Source organism: Lepeophtheirus salmonis, chromosome 6 (assembly GCF_016086655.4).
Source record: "Lepeophtheirus salmonis chromosome 6, UVic_Lsal_1.4, whole genome shotgun sequence".
Taxonomy (NCBI): domain Eukaryota; kingdom Metazoa; phylum Arthropoda; class Copepoda; order Siphonostomatoida; family Caligidae; genus Lepeophtheirus; species Lepeophtheirus salmonis.
Window position 1 is genome coordinate 21,752,469 of NC_052136.2, and position 18,071 is coordinate 21,770,539.

General features: G+C 29.7%; 1 protein-coding gene across 6 annotated transcripts in view; it reads left to right on the forward strand.

Moving 5' to 3' along the window:
- The window catches only part of fra (neogenin protein frazzled), a 290,853-nt gene that overhangs the window by 73,219 nt on the left and 199,563 nt on the right, over window positions 1-18,071 (forward strand). For 3 of the 6 annotated variants that reach the window (XM_071889047.1, XM_071889050.1, XM_071889052.1), the window contains exon 1: window positions 3,497-3,730. The exons of the other annotated variants lie outside the window; for them this stretch is intronic. The gene's annotated coding sequence lies outside the window, so the exon portion shown is untranslated. Of the gene's footprint in view, window positions 1-3,496; window positions 3,731-18,071 lie in introns of those variants that run through there. 6 annotated transcript variants of the gene reach the window in all.

Sequence of the window (18,071 nt, forward strand, 5' to 3'; positions counted from 1 at the left end):
AAAATTTATTATAATAAATTGGCTTCGCCAAACATCCAGATAGACAAACTTTGCTTTATTTTTATAGATTAAACACTAAAATCACTATATAATTATACACTCTTATGAACACAATTTAGCCAATAAATTATCTTATACATTTGCAAAAATTTTATATGGATTTGTAGTACGTAATCGTTTTATTTCACTTAAATTTAACCGATTGTCTTTAGCATCGGGTAGTAATTAATTTTTCTTACATTCTCGAAGGCATTTAATGAAGTTTCTTAAAAAATTAATTTTGTTCATTTTACTTATTAAAAATATCAAAATTGAACTCCCAAGATGCTGTTGCCTCCAATTTTGATGCTACTTGTGACGCCAAGAAAAACACTATATTGTAATTTTTTTATTTAAGTAGGCTTGATATCATTTTTTGGTTACAACTTGTACAATTTAATTATACTAGTTACAAAGCAATTATAATAAATATAAAACAAACATATCGTAAATGTATGTATATGAGATCATTTCTTCATGAATAAGTCGTAAATTTTTTAACCAACGCTTATTCAAGACCACAAACGTTATACAAATAAAAAAATAAAAGGTAATGATGATGCAACCTCCAAATTAAAATATAGTTAATGTATTTTATGATGCTGTTCCATTTCAGTAAATATATTTCACACAGTCTCTGCCTGCCTCTGAATCAAACATTAAATTAATAGACTGTAAAGATTGTCATTTCAGACGGGGTTCCCCTAAAATTCCGGAAATGTCATTGCTATTGTGGGATTCCGGAATAATCATGGTAAATCTTTATCATCTTAACAAAAAAATTACCATCATAGAATTAAATAAAATACCATGTTCACAGAACTCAATCTGTATTTGAAGACATAGGTATTCATTTTGACATTAATTCTTATTAATATAGCAAAGTTTAGCCGTCTCAGTGTATGATAAACAAACATGGGTCCACTATATATAAATCTACCTAAATTAAATCATAAATATATTTTGGTCTAAGAAATAACATTCTAGTCGTATTAATGAAATATTGCAGGGGTGTGCATATAGCATCTAGTGAGTATACAGGATGCATGCTACATAGTGATCCTTGGTGTATGTCATAACATATTTTTGATCTAAAACATAACATTGGTGTCGGTGTTAATGAAATATTGCACACACAAATGTGTATGTACAAAAGAAAACCTATTTTTCTATATCATAACTCCTATTCATTTACAGTTGATTTGAATAAAATATAAATTCTACTATATAAAAATGAATACACTCTCATATGCACATTTATGTAGCATATGGGAAGCAAGGATTTGTTTGTTTCAGTTAGTGAGCGCTCTAAAGTACTCTTCAGTCATCCCATCACATTAAAGAAAATATGAAGCTGTTGATATTATTCCACATTTCTTGAGGAGAGAGCACGTCATATGAAGTAATATAGTTATTGAATAGTTACGCCCCACAAAAGGAAGAGTATCACTGAAGATTTCTTCTGGAGTTATTATTTGGATATTATAAAAACAAGATGTGTCTTTTGACAACGCCTAATACCACTAGTAAATGTATATATCTGAATTATCTGGAATAAAATACCTTTTTTACGAAAACCAAAATATAATAATTCTGCTATCAATTGTTACAAAATAAATTTTTAAATAACATTAGCCATATCAAATCCTATCTAAACATAAATAGGCCCGTAAAAATTCTTGCGTATAAGGTATCGTTTGACCTTATTTTCAGTTTCAAAACAAATAACCCAGTGACCGAATAAACTCATTGTGAATCCACAGATCTGGACAGATGAAGTGATTCCAATAAGCTTTTAAACATAAATATATACAGGTGTGCGCGTCTAAAACTGAAAGCTCCTTTAAATTTTACGCAATGCACTTATTCGTGATTTTATTGAGCTGAAACCGGTTTAACACTTCGAGGGAAGGGTCTTGACTAGTTATAAACAAAACTCCAGCAAAATCTAAATAGCAACAGTGAAACAACAGTCGATAGTATGGAGAGACGTCAAGTCGCAATTTTGGAACTTTCCGCGGGGAAAAACTCCCACTGAAATTGCCAAGGTTTTGAACTGCAGCCGCACCACCGTTTACAGCGTGGTAGCAAAAGGGACTCCTGAGGCGACCACAAGATTTAAGGCCTCGAAGGTCGGACGAAATGATTGCTGCAGTGAAAAAATCTGCCGAGGAAAAGGTCACCGTCAGCGGCCTCTCCAGGGAGTTCAACGTCAGTAGAAGGACCATGGACCGGCTATTTAAGCGAGATCTTGGCCTTAAGGTCTACAAGAGAACCCCTCGTCAAGCCCTCAAGTCGTAAAATTTAAAGGAATGTTCAGTTTTAGAAGTGCACACCTGTATACTTTTATCTATTTTGTAATGCTAAATGGGGGTTCTATTTTTAATGTAAAGGGATTTCGACGAACTTTCCCGGTAAAATACTCCTCTGAGAGTTGTTCGAATCCTCCATTTTCTTCTTAATATCCTGGATGTGATGCATCGTCAGTCCAGTGGTGGTGTTATAGATGTCACGGTTGCTGATTTGTACATGATTATTAATTAGACATATAACTACGACGCATCTCCAAAAATAGCTTTTCCATTGTGACGAAATTAGACTGAATTAATGTGTTCAATCTATATATAACGCAGGATTAAAAAAATACAACGACAACGTTTGGTTCTAAGGCGACACAAAGATGCCTCAATTTTCATATTTGAGCCCTGTATAATCAAAGAAATCATTCATTTATCATAAATAATATATAAACGAGAACAAATTGAGTGATGTCAAGAGATTGTAAATTGTAAAATAAAAGTTATGCACCAATAAATTTACAAAAATAATATCTTACATATTGAATGTTGTTTTTTATCATTTTTATTTTTAATACTAATAATAATGTATCATAAGTTTTCTGGAAGAAAAAAAATAATGTATGAAAAATGGGAAATATCTTTTTACGAATCCTTGTTTTATGTATATCAAAGTTTTTTTAAACATAATTTTGTTAAAAAAAAGGAAAGGAAACTTAATTATATATAAATTAAAAACTTATCATGTATATTAATTCAACTCAAAACTCGTTCTGATCTCATTTCTTCCCTTTTTTCATTTTTCCATCATCTTAGGGAACCTATATGAGTAAAGGGTGGTATAAGGGAGTAGAGAGGGGGAATCCAAAGGCTTTCCATTACTACTTCTTCTGGAGTAAAAATGTGTTTCAAAATCTACTAAGGATAATGTAATAGATGCTTGCCACTGCTATTATAATAGGAGATTCCACCGGTATATTTTTTTGAGGGCGCTCAAGGGATTTTTGAGATTATTCTTCTTCCCTTTTTACGACGCTTATTCGCTTGCCTCTATCATCATTATTAGCTCGAGCGCTCCTTTTTTTCTTTTACTTTTTTGGAATAAGAGGGTTTTATTTTGTGGAAAAAAATTTCCTTTTTATGTATATAAATGATAGCTCAGTAGTATTCGCTTCGTTTCTTTGGGAGTTTCATCCGTGATATTTGTGAGTGGAAGTGATTGTGGAGGGGGTGTTACTCATCAAGAGTAGTGATTAAAAAGTGACGTCCTTATTTTCCATAAGACACTTTATGGGACAAAAATAGTGGGTTCAGATTTTTTTAAATACATATATCAAATCCGTAGCCATTTGACAAAATACATTTTGAAATAAATGTTCAAAAGGAATTTTTTGGTAAGTTAGATTTTGGTGATTTTTTTTTTATTTTTAGGTTATTTTTTCAATTAATTTAAATTATGTTTTAAAAACAAAAATATGTACAATATTAAGGGATTTAAAGGAAAGTTAAGGAGGTTAATGACATGAACATGTAAATAAGGCATGTTGGAAATTAATAAATGGTCATGGATATAAAACCACTTTACTCTATAACAAGAATATCATCATATTTAAAAAAAAAAAACTGCCTCTTCTAAGGTTTAGGACAAGCAAAAGCAATAAGTTATTTCATTATATAAGCATTTATGGATCACCATGTTACAAATAATTTTCCCTCCAATTTTGTTATTGAAGTCATTCTTAAAATCATAAGATCCAATATTTATATGGGATCTCACTATTTTTTTTTTATGCCAATGTTGAGACAAGAGCAGATTTTATTTATACAACTTTTTGTCTGAGTTAAACAAATATTTTCTTTTGTTGGCAAATTGTGAGTAAGATGAGAGAAAATGTTAGAAAAGAGGCGAAATTAAAATTGTGTCACTTAAGAAAAGGCTTTCAAAATCAAATACCTATTTTAAATCCCTATAATTAATAGAAGTACATTTTTTTAATAAATCCAATAATAACCTGTTAGGATATAATTGCAGCTGCAATATCGCTGCTGTAGATGATCTTTTAGCAGGTGGTCAGAGTATTGATATATCCTCACGAATAGGAGAAAGTATAAACAAACATCTATTGATATGCTTATCCATGACAACTACAATTATATGCCTATGAAAGAAAAAAAAACACATTTAAAGTCATTTTTATTCTTCCTCAATTATCTGAATGAATTACTTTAATGGGTTTAACAATTAAAGATAAGGATCATGGAAAGTAAATGACTTAATCAAGATGTCTTGATTCATCTTTTGATTAGTACACACACAGTACACACCTCTCTCTCTCTGATAAATTGTGTTTATATATGTACATATACAATAACTTAGATGTATATGCACTACTATTAAGTTATTTTTTTAATGTATACCTCATGTAGCGGGTGTATCAAAACTATTACCGTATTCGGAACCCAAACTTAATGAAGAAATTTGTACTTAATTCGTGTAATGTCGTTACATATTTTTATTTAGATACTTTTTTTGCATACAGTTTAGGCTTAGTACAGTATAATATGACCTACATTAGGCTGATAACTGAGGCCGGGTGTTTTGTGGTGCAAATAATTTTAGTACTTAAAAAAACAGTGCAAGGTATTTTGACGATTAAGCACTGTGTCATACAGTACAAGTACCCGATGAGAAGCATCCTTGAGAAAGGGGTTCTTCTTAATCTCCAAAGACTTCCCATACTCCTTTTTGATGGACCTTCTAACTGTTTCCTTTAAAAAATTTAGGCCATTGGTATGTGATCTAAAGGCTTCCTTGGTGCAGCCATAACGGCTTCTTTGATCAAAGATGAGGACCACCTCCAGCCTTCCTGTCCAGCAGTTCTTTGGCTTCAAGACGTTTTTTGACTTTATAAACGGCTCACAACGGTCTGTTTGACAATGTCTTTTTTTTTTACTCCCGTACGGAGTAAAGCAACAACTTTTATATGATCCATTTGCTATTTATGTAGTTCTGAAATTACAAAACAAGGAAGATCAACAGTTTAGCCCCTTTGCTATAATCTCCCATCGTAAGTTTTAAAAATGCAGCCTCTTTAGTATTTCAAGTGATCGGGATATAGTTATGATAAACTCGGTACATGTTATAACTTGTATAATTTGCAACGACCAAAGAATAAAGTAAAGTATTTTTATTGAATAATTTAGAATACGTGTAGGGAATACATTTAATGTAATGATTGGAAAGATCATTCGATTACTAATATATTATTCATATTTTTGATGTCATTTTGTACTTTTTCCATGAAAAAGTATTAATCAATAGGAATTATGTTGCACTTATATAGTTCAAAAGTCCACAGTTCCATCGCTAGACAGTCTATTATATATTTGTAATTTTAATCGATCAAAATGAAAGCATTAATTTATATTTGTTGCTCGTCAACACAGAAGTAAGCATGAATGATTTCTTCTTTGTATTTATTTTGCATTTACATTTCTCCATTTAATGATCTTTATTAAAGATTATTTTTGTGTTAACTCACCACATTTACTAATTAAAATGAATATTCTCATAATAATTAAATAAAACATGATGAGTACAAGGATTTTTAACTTGTACAATCTGATAACAGTACAAGTTAGAACTTTTGAATAATACCCATATAGAAAATAATCAAACGAATTTAAATGTACAGGATCGTTCTTCATAAATAAAATTTCAACTTATATACTCCAAAAGAAAAAAAGTTTGAACAAGATAAACGACCATAGAACTATTGAGTATTGCATACCTGTTTAAACACATATAGGTTTTTCTATGGATGAATATGAAAAATTACACTTTAATTTAAATAGAAACTTCAGCTAAAGGGATCGAATGAATTGAAATATGATTTATTATATAAATTGTTAAAAAAATCCCAATAGTGACCCACTGTGAATGCCCAACTCATTTTTCATAGGAATTATTATTGTATGTATCGAGTACAATGTCTTCATTTAAAAGAAAAATGAATTACTACTTTAAACCTGAAGGTTTTTGATGAGGAGTGAAGAAAAAGTTATGAAAGGGCTGATTTTGTTTGGAATTTCAAGGAAATTGTAAGATACCCAGCGAGGACAGAAGTAATATATTTCCCTAACCTTATTGTCAATGCACACATTCTAAGTAGTTTTTTTTTCTATATTTTGGCAGTTTTTGATCTTTAAGCTGCTCTTTCTCTATGAAAAATAAATAACAATATATGGACTATGACAGCAGGGGAAATTCTGTCAAAATTATTAAAACGTAGAAAGATTTTTAACAAGGTTTCTAAAAAAATGAACAAATGCATTTCTTTTAAAATATTTTTATTTTGATTAACTAGCTAAAATTCTACACCATATTTTTTATTTTCAACTAGATTGCTTATTTATAGAGTATCTAACCTATTACTTCGTATTTTCTTATGAAATATATATCGACTATTTTGAATTGCTTTGTATAATATAAAAATAGGAAAAAATTTCATTGTTGCCAACTACAAAGCTATAAATAAAAGGCAAAGTAATACATAGATCAGACAAAAGTGAGTATGCATTTGTAAAAATAATACATTGTCCACCTGCAAAATTTTCGTCATCAAATTAATTGTTCATCCCAATTTTAAGAATACATAGCTAGTTTGGAACACAGTAGTTTATATAGTGATCCTTGTCAGCCGATATGTCGGCACTCGTCTCGCAAAGTTACCTATATATACTTTTTTTAAATTTACGCTCGTCAGGATTTCAATAATTTTAACATTTTTAGATAGCGCTCTTCTAAAACTATGGTGGTATGACATTGCATCCCTATCGTTGCTGTACAATTAAGTCTGTTGTGTGATAATGACATGAAACTAGGTGATCCTACAACTGATAAAAGAGAGAATATTGAGAGTAAACGTGATAAAAAGGTCTTGAAATTGAATAATTAAGGTTTGATTAATTTATTCATGTATTATTTTCATTATAAAATTACTTTTACAGCAGTTTGCATCAAAATATTGGCTCTTTATTATAGGGGGGCATTGAATCGCTGGAAAGTTATTGCTGTGTTGTTAATTCATAGCGGAATAACTGTTTTATTAATTCTTCAATACGTTTAGTGAAATAATGTTTTTTATAGTTATACACAGGATGGTTTTTGTTTTTATATGTGTTATGAACGTGTATATGATGAAAAAAATAATAATATTGCTCACAAATGTACACATTTGTCAATGACCAAATTCTTGAACAATACTTTTTTGTATACAATTATATATGAGCAGGGTCGATAAGTAACACCCATATTTTCACCTTTATTTTTCGTGTATAATGATGTGTTTTTTTTCTTAAAATTTTTTCATTTTTAGAATAAACAGAAGACATACATACAAATATGTCCTACCTTCAAAAAGTACATTCTTTTTACATCTTTTTTATGAACGAATAGATTGAATTACTCATTGGACAGTGAAGATCCTTCAAAACTGCAATTAAAAAACAACAAATTATTCTTTAAATACATGCTAGAGTTTTCCATTCATCGGTAAATTGTGGTTGAGGGGAATACGGGGAAATATATATTTTATCATTCAATTTTGATTTAATTAACTATTTCTAATAAAATAATTAAATGTGGGATTTACTAGGAGAAACCCTGGGAACCCGCTGAAACATGATAAATACTCTCAAGTTTAAGTATTGTTTATTATACTTTAAGATAAAATAATACATTTTGAGGTAGTTGTACCCTTGCAGACATTCTCAATTTTCTCATTCAATCAATATCACTATACATACACAGATTAGTTTTTAGTACCACCCACAGGACTTGCTTCTTTGGGAATTATTTATTTGTAATGAGTATACAACATCATTTGTAAAAACCTTTAAAAACGTAATAATTATTATTGGATCCGAAAATTTTTAATATTTTTCTTACTTAGATTTTAATTTTACTTTATTTTTTTATCAAAAACATTTTTATAAATACATATAACTTAAACCTACACTTTCTCAATAATATAAATATCTATGTACAAACATAATTGAATAGTTGATAAATATGGCAAGAAATCATATAGTTTGACCTCCATAATTAAAACATAAAAACACGCGGCACAGAATGGCATGATTGTTTGAAAAAAAAAAGAGTCAACGTCTTATTATACTAAATTCCTTCAAGAAGGGGAAATAATGACAAAGAAACTAAGCTATATGTGCGTTTTGTTGCGGTGTTATAATTGTAAGTCCTTTTTGGAATTACCAGAGAATCGATCATTGACATTTCAGTAATTTTTTGCTATGTCCTTGTAAATTTCTATCCACCTCTCTCCCTCGCTCTTAACAGATCCACTTTACATTTGTTTTGTTTTCATGGCCTTAAAATTCCAAATTTAATTTTTTTAGTAGCCTAGATTACTTTCATCTCAGTTTTTTCGTACCCTGAACACTTTGGAAAATTATTTATCTTCTGGGGTAGCTTATTACCAAGGAACATCTATATATATATATTAGATATACACGTAGGAAACATATTTCCCGTTTTCGATCAAATAGTGATGAGAAAAATGATTTATATGTAACTACTCCCAGAGTATGTAATTTTACATCTGTGCGTTGATATGTATAGTAACGACCTCTAATCAGTCTAATTCTATGTTTTTACGCATGACATAACATCTTCAAATGAATTGTATTGATGTATTTTTATATCGTAAATATATATAGATATATGTACAACAGAGGGTTGTTAGATAATGAATTATGACAGCTAATTAATAAATATATTGACTGCTACTATTTTTTTAGTAGTTTTCAATATATTCATAAATAGAAGCATATACAAATGTCATTGACGGAATAAAATATGATGTTGATTTATTTTTGAAAAGATGAAAAATGAGCAAATTTATTTAATGATTTTGAAAGTTCTTCCCTTATCAATATGGGTATTTTAGTGATACATTACCTCACTAAAGGGGGTTTCCACATCTGTCATGTATATATGAGGCTGGTTTGAAAAGTTTCCGACCTCAATGCGGAGATGGACGCCCTTGTATATAAAAAGGTATTTTTTCAACATAATCTCATTGCAACTCTACAGTCTACACACTTTTCCCAGAGATGTTACAGACAGGATGGGTTACTAAGATGGGAAACTTGATGGGAGAAATGTGTAAAATTACAGGGAGACTATTATTAAAAAAATAAAATAAACATTCAGAAATTTTTTACACAAAAACACTCGAATCAACTCATTCATCACTCAACGACATAGCAATTGCACGTCCAAAATGGTTGAAACTTTGGTAAGTATCTCTCGACAGATACTACATGGATGTGAGAAGCTTTGTTCGTATGCTATCATCTTCACTTTGAGGTCAGAAACTTTTACAAATCACCCACGTTTAAGTATCATAACTTATTTCTAAGACAATTCATGTTATAATCTTTAAGCCTCAACAATTTTTATTTTCCAAATATGGAGGTTCTGTGATTTAAAATGTGTCTCTTATGTAGGGGGGAAAATGTCATAGGAAATTAAATCCAAGGCAAAGTTCTACTAAAGAAATTCAAATGGTAAATTGAGGTAATATATTAAGATATTAGTGAAAGTTATGCTGTCTAGAGGTGGGTTTAAAATGTATTTAATCATCTATTAGTGAAATGGGATATTTTATACCCAAAAATTGATAAACATACACTTATTCCTTTGAATCTACATTTTATCGCCAATACTTTTTAGTATGCTCCTGAAACGTAAAATATGATAAGATGTTCTTTTTAATAATCTTGATAATGCCTTAATTAAGATTTCTTCTAATATTGAACAGTTTTTAATAGAAGTTTACTGAATTAAATCAACTGGTTGGATTAAAGTCGTTCTTTTTTTCTTCCTTTTTGATTTTCTTTAGCTTAATAATCAATATCATAATAACAAACTATATTTTTTAAAACCCCAAGCTCATATTGTTAAAATTATTTCAAAATAACAATTTATTTTTTCTCGATATCTTCTATTGTAACTAGTTTTTTTAGTATTTAAAAAAATGAATATTGTAGCTAAAAGAAGATTCCGAATTTAAATGATGTAATTAGTGTATTCATACCAATTTTTATCATGTAATTAAATACATTTTATTATCTGGATTATATTTTACCCAGCTCAATATCCGCGTTAAAAAACAATGCTCACTAACGGAGTTTAAGGACCGATATCAGCAGTGTTGATTTCGTCTTGTTTTGTCACATTCCGTTTTATTACATTTCGTCCTGCCTTTTTTCATAGTTAGTCTCGTCTTTATTTTGTCAAAAAATAAAAATATCGGGTTTAGTCCAATGAAGCGCTTGTTTTTTTTATGCTTCATTGTGTCTCATACTTGTCATTCAAAACATTCGATGACCAATACATTGGATCTAGTCATGGCTGACAAAATTACTTCTTAAATGATGATCTGTCCTACATTTTCGGAGAATTGGGTAATTACCAACTAATTAAAAACTTTTTTTTATTATATATTTTGGATAAAAAGTTGCAAGATTCAGTAAAAGTGACAAGAATTCTGTGCATATCGCTGCTTGTTTTATGTATGTTAATTAACGTGTACCGAAATGACAAAAGTTTGGAATTTGCATTCTCAAGATACTTTTTGTTTTATTCATTTAAACAAGAAAATAACCTTTTACTCCTTAAAAAAAGGTTCTTCATAAACTCTTTTTGCCTTGTAAATCTGTTAAATATCGAAGAATGAGGGTTTTCATGCTGTCATTTTTAATACTCCAATCTAGTTTTTTGATACAATGTGTATAATACTAATATTATGTAAAAGTACATTTTGAGAATTAATTTATTTCAAATATGAAACACTTTTTTGAATTATCGATAATATGGTCTTTTAAATGAATTAAAAATACAACTTTTTATTTATTCCCCCTTCAATTCTTTGGTTGGTTTGTTGAACATGACATATGTATTTTAATTTTATAATCTTTCAAAAAGAGTTTTTATGTTTTTGTTTTTTTCCCCCTGAGATGCCAAATTTTTTGTAGTTACAGTAGAGTCTAATGTACATCTTTTTGACACAACAGGTGTTTAAAGTTTCATAGACTGCCCTAGTTTATTTACCCCTTCTCTTCTTTAAAAAAAAAAAAAAAAAAAAGACTTTTTAAGTTCCCTTTCAATTTTCTCAATAGGCTTTTTAAAAGTGATGTGTGTTTTTTTTTTCATTCTTTTTTCTTTTGGTTAATGTATTGTAAGATGTGTTTTTTCCCTCTCTCCTATCTACAGACTTACCTAAAGCTCGATGTATGTTTGTATATATCTACAATCTTCATGCTCAATTGTTTCCTGAAGGTTTACCTATAACAATAATAATAATAAATATTTATTCTTGGATACTCTTACAAATTTGTTATTTTTTTGTCTAAAAAGTTTCTTTTCCTTGTTTGTTCGAAAAAGTGTCTCATATGCATACATAAAGGGAAAAGGAGGGGCTCCTATTATAACATAATTGCTATGTTTTTTTTTGTTTTTTTAAAAGTCTATAATAGTTATTTTTCGGGACCCAACAGAAAGATTGCAGATAATTCGGCTAAGATTATTTTTCTACATACATAATTACTCCATATACGACTGTGTTGCAAATTTACCCATAACTGCTGATGCATAAGCAGATATGTATTATACCATATCTCTAATTCAAACTTGCCCATGAGTCATTTTTTATGACTCAAACTCGACTTGTACTTAAACAATTATAGAGCTGTATTTAATTACATATTGTTCGAGTCCAAATCAATTCCCATCTGAGGAGATAGCAATTCAACTTTTCCTGTTTTGGTATAAAATTTCATCTCTTTATCTTGTTGGATGGACGTTTCCTTATGCAAACGATATATTTTCTAATACTGATGTTTTTTCAACCATACTGTGCATACTTTAATTGTATTATTAGGTAAGTTTAATAAAAGGTGTAACCATATACATAGGTTAAACAAATGCAAAATATAAATACTTATTTATATTAAAAAAAGATACTTGTCAAAAAAAAAAAATCCAATTTCATTATTTCATTTTGCATTAAACTAAAAAGAAAATGTCATGTTTTTCTTTACTTAAAAAAATGCGAATTATTATTATATTTGAAAACATTTTCACAAATATTTGACCTCAAATCCCCTTTCCCTTTTCTCTCTCCCAAAAAAATGTTGTCTACTATGAATGGAATTCAGAAATGTATACATTATACATATTGTCTGTAATATACTGTATATGGTTTGTTTTTTAATGTGCAAAAACCATAAATGAAAATTATTTTGCATCAAACCAAACCCCAAAAATTTTTTAACGACTACTCTCATAACTCACAGTCTTTAATACCTCCTGAAAATGATTATAATATGTGGTGTGAAGTTAACACAAAAACAACCTTTAATACACATATACACATCCCAATATTTATTGTACATATTTTGTTCAATTACCCAGTGGTCCATAAAAATCTGACCACTTTGAATTTTAAACTTCTACATGTTATAATTAATTAACAATAGAATTTTCAAAAAAATAATACTATAAATAAATGTGTGTTTGAGCTGTCTTAATCATTAATGTAGTCACCCTTAGTGCCAATGGTGACTTCCAAGCGGCAGTGGATGGTTTGACTCCCACTGCAAATGTGGTCTTCTATCATAGCGTTTCAGTACTGACTGCCAGTGGCTTTAAGGGCCACGATTTTGGGATGGAGGACACTGCAAGGCTATGAGGCGACATGAGGTATAGTCGAGTGGGTTGATATCATGGATGTAAGGGGCCTAAAAGTGTCATAAAAGAGTTGAAAAGACTCATTAAGAACTAGTTCAAAAGAGTCTTGCAACGGAGGAGATGGGGTTCTTTCATTGTTGGTGTCAAAAGTAGTCTCTCCACCCTCACAAGACTTTTTCCATGCATTTTTTGATAGCTTTCTGGGTAGGCTTGGTAAACCCTGAGATCTCTTGCATGGGCCTTCACAGAATCGATAGGATTGCCTTGGGCTATTTTCTTTAATTCATTGATGTCCAGTTTGGCCTTTTTTGACAAAGTCCTTCTTCCTCTCCAACGTTTAGACTTGCTGACGGTCCCAGAGAACCTCAACTGTTTAAAATACACAAAATAGACATTCGTGTATCATGTTCAAGTGTCATTTTCTCGCCTTTACATAAGCTAGATAACTCAGGTTTGTTCTGTTTTGTAACTAATTGGTTATGCTTTAATATATCGAAATATGAATAAATTCAAATTACTCAACCTTCATTAATTATTGAATGAGTAAGTGTTCAGATTTCAATGGACCACCCGGTATATGAGTGGTCCCACTGTTTTGTGATTTTTCATTGACTTATCAAATTTCACAGCCAACAAGCTAAAATGTCAACTAGGTGCTTCCTGCGCTCTTTTGTAATATTTATTCATACTAAATATTTTCTTCTTCTCCTTCCAACAGTAGATAGAGTGCATCATAATCCCAATCTAAGACAAGCGGTCTTTTATTTTGAAATGACTGTATTCTATAACGAACGGCCAAGCAATCGATATGTGACCCATTTGTCAACAAACCAGGATGTACGAACATGAAGAATACCAACTGCTAGAGATTGCAAATGACAATGGTCTTGAAGCAGTGTTCGAGACAACAAATATACAAGAGTTCTGAATTGAAGTTATGGCAGAATACCCAGAGATCGCTAACATAGCGTTGAAATCTTTGAGTGAAGGCCTTTATTGTGACGATGGAATTTTGCGACCGTATTTACTATTTGCCGCGTCTCTAAATAATTAATAAGAATAATTTGTTGATACAAATTGACATTAATTTGATGTCTGATTATACAAATATAATCCAGACTCAATTTTGAGGATAAATATTATAGTTTGCTTTAATGTGGACCATATATTTATAATGTTCTTTTGGTTGTGTGCATAACCAAAACTGAAAATCATTTTGCATCAAACCAAATACTTTTTTACCCTTTAATGCCTCCCAAAAATGTATATACAGTTTTGAGGAAACTGTAGATGTTTGAATAGGTTTTGGGTCTGGAGTGTTATTATTTCTGTTTTTATACCTCTACTATACATATTTACAAACATACATAACAAAGAAGTCATCATTTATCGGAAATGCTTCTGTTCTCTGCCAAAACGTGTGATGTATGTAATGATGTACAGGTCTTTTATTAAAAGTCTTCATTTAATAGGTTTTTGTTGAGGTGACTGATATGATTTTTTTTTCTTGGCAGGGTTTTAACTCCTTTTTCTTCTTTAAGTTTTATTGGTCTATGTCCTTGAAATTTTATTAATTTTAGTAGACTGTAAGAATCGAACATTTTAATTTGATTTGTGTGCCATAGTATACAAAAAGTTTGCATAAAAGACATGTATTGAAACATTATATGTTGCATAACTTAAGTTTATTCTACTTATTTTAAGACTTAGTTTTACCGATTGCATTTTATATTTAAGTCGGCTGCAATCCAATGACGTCATCAGATTCAAGTTGTATTTAATGAAGTAACATCAGTAGTTTCTAGTTATAATTTAGGTCGAGCTGGTTCAACCAGATCTAAGGGTTTCTCCTTTCCTCGGATTTTTTTCTTTATCGATCTCTCAGGAAATCCATTTCGATATTTTTGAGTCATGAGAGATTCAAGTATGAGATAGAAAATGTTAAACCACTAAAATATAATATACCATATATTTTAATAAGAAACAATTTTTAAACAAGTTATACACATTTTAAATTTATGAAAAATTTCAAATTAATCCTACATTAAAAGGGGGAGTTATAGTTAAATACACCTCTGTAGGTTTGTTATAAGTGCGTTGGAACTTATATATTCGGTCCAGTCCAGTCTCAAAACCAGGTCTATTGGTCCTTGGAACCGTTGCTTAGGACTGTCGGTCCCTAAGCAATTCTCAATAACAGAACTGATTAAAAAATAATAAATATAGTTGAGTGACCTCATCAAGGACTTAGCTTTATATGTTTTTAGGGCTGACATTCATGTTTGAACTGGACAGGACTGCAGTCTTCAGTTCTAAACATGGACCGACACAACACTAATTATAGGTAATTTATTGTGCATTATATCTGTCGATACACATCATTTTCACTAAAGCATTAATAGGTATTCAATTTTTTTATAAAATGAATTACATAAAGGAAGATTATAAAGTAGTTCATTGATATACAAGGGCCCTAATATACGAGATTTTTGAGATACGAGGCGATTTTTTATATTTATTTATCATGGGACAAATTGTTTATCCTCGCAAGCTCTGTCCAGGAACGAATACAACTCGTATATTAAGATATTACTATCTTAATATGTGTGGTTTCCCTCAAATGTTTTTTTTGTAGCTGTAAAGCCCCGAAAAATTATGGGAAAATAGGATTTAGGAGAGAAATGATAGTATATATGTACCTAAATTTTTTTGTCAAGTATGAATGTAAGATTAATTATTTATTTTGTTATGTATAATATAATTCACAATATACCAACAGCAAGAATATATTGAATTAAAGTTTGACTTATATTAATTCTTCTTCTCTGTTCGTACATTGTATTTGTCTGGATCAAGGCCTTTTGCGGGCATTCTAAAGCGTTTTTTTTTTTTTTTTTTGTTGAAATCTTAAGAAATAAAAATATTGCCATGTAAGCTGCTGCCAGGAACATAGTTTTCTTTAAACAAAAAGTTGAGAGAAGTATAAGAAAATAAATAAAAGAATAAGTTTTTGTGCAAACATGAAATGCAGATTTATATACATGTAACTTTTATTTGTTTTATCCTACTAATTTATTATTTCCGACTAGTTAATTTACCAACTGCGACTTTGGAGCTTATCCATGACGAATGATCCCTTTTTCCTTCAGAACAATAAATCATATTTTTCATCTTATAGTCCTCAATAAAAATAAAATTGTACTACATAATTTGTAATTTAATCTAATTCAATTGAATTTGGACTCTTCATAGCGCCAAATATGTAAAAATAGTCAGGAAATATCTGAACTAATTCAAAGAAAGACAATTATTATAAAAGTTCATCAAAGTTTTGAGATGACCATAAGTCTAAGTTATGAGTTTGCAGCAAAAATTATCTGATCTATGAAGGACTGTTGTTAGCTTTTTTTCCTAGCTCATATATGAAACAGATTGGACTAGGCCTAAATCTCAACATGAAAATTTGAATTTCCTTTTTTTTAAAAAGAAATTAAAGCTCTAAGAAAAAAAATACTTTTTGGAGCCTTTTTAAAATTATTTTTTAATAATATTTATGAATTGACTTTTATTTTAACAAATGTTTAATTTTATTTTGTGAAAGAGAGGTTTTTTATTGGAAAATCCCATCTTTCTTGTGGTGTTTTTAAGTAATTTTTAGCCAAATTTGATTAATTTACTTATATAAAATCTGACGTAGGGCCTAAAATCTAAGACCGACCCTGGGCTTAACATACATAAATTGGAGCTTTCTAAATTTGCATTTCCTCATATTTAAATAACTTTATCATTTATGGGTATAAATAGATTTGAATGATTTGTACTATGAGTGTACTATATTGATTCTTCATCAATGAAATGATAAGCCCTCTTTTACCTCAAACAGTATAATAATAAAATATAAAAAAATACAGTACAAACAAAGTAAAAATGAAAAGATTTTAATATTAAATAACTTTTTTTCATGCATATTAAGTAAGTATGTATGTATGTATGAAGATGATAAAAATCATATAAAATATACCAACTCACCTTTTGAGAACAAAAAAAAACATACTTCTATGTAGTATATAAGGGTTATGGTTTTCAGAAATGCAATCCATTTTAATATATATTTATATCCATATTTTACTCCTCCTTTGAAAAAAATCATCAATGTTTTTCCTTTTTCTTTATGAAAGGCTATTTTTTTATCATAATCAGTTACGCTTATCGATAGCATTTTCGGCTTGTTATAAAAAGGAAACCACAAATCAAAATGTTAATCCTAATAATTTGAAGAATATTTTCAAGGAGAGCAGTTAACAGTCATGACTTCATTATATGATGCCCAAGCAGCTGTCACAAGGGGGAAGATGGAAATGAAATAATAAAGGACAAAGACAAGAATTACTCCGATGTCAATCCTAAACTCTACTATGAGTCCAACAAGGACTTTATATTATAAACTTAATTATATACTAACTATGCAACAAATCCTAAGGGTTACTTTCCATCCTCTTATCAGTATAGAAAAAAATAAAAATATATGGTGTTGTATATATCAATGATTTGCTTGTATTTAGTAGAAAATGAAGTTAACCTCTCAGGAATTAACTTATAATGTAGCAGCTTAGAAACAGAAAGTCCACTCTTCAGAAAGAAAAAAAAGGCTACCTGAAAATGTAACTGCATCATTGATCATAAATGTTACATTGTCCTACATATTGTGTTATTCGTCCAATCAAAATCATACTAAAATGTTGTTTCTCCTAATTGAGTCTAGATTAATTCCCTGGGGTGTTTAACTACCCCCAGAGACTCAAATATTCATATGTATATAATATTTTTACTCCTCTTTCTTAGTAAGTTCTCCAATTATTTATATTCATATTTGGGGAAAGTACTTAATTAATTTCAGAGTTATTGACAAATTGTGGAATTAATTACCATCGAAGTTTGGAATAATGCTTTGAGGTGTTCTA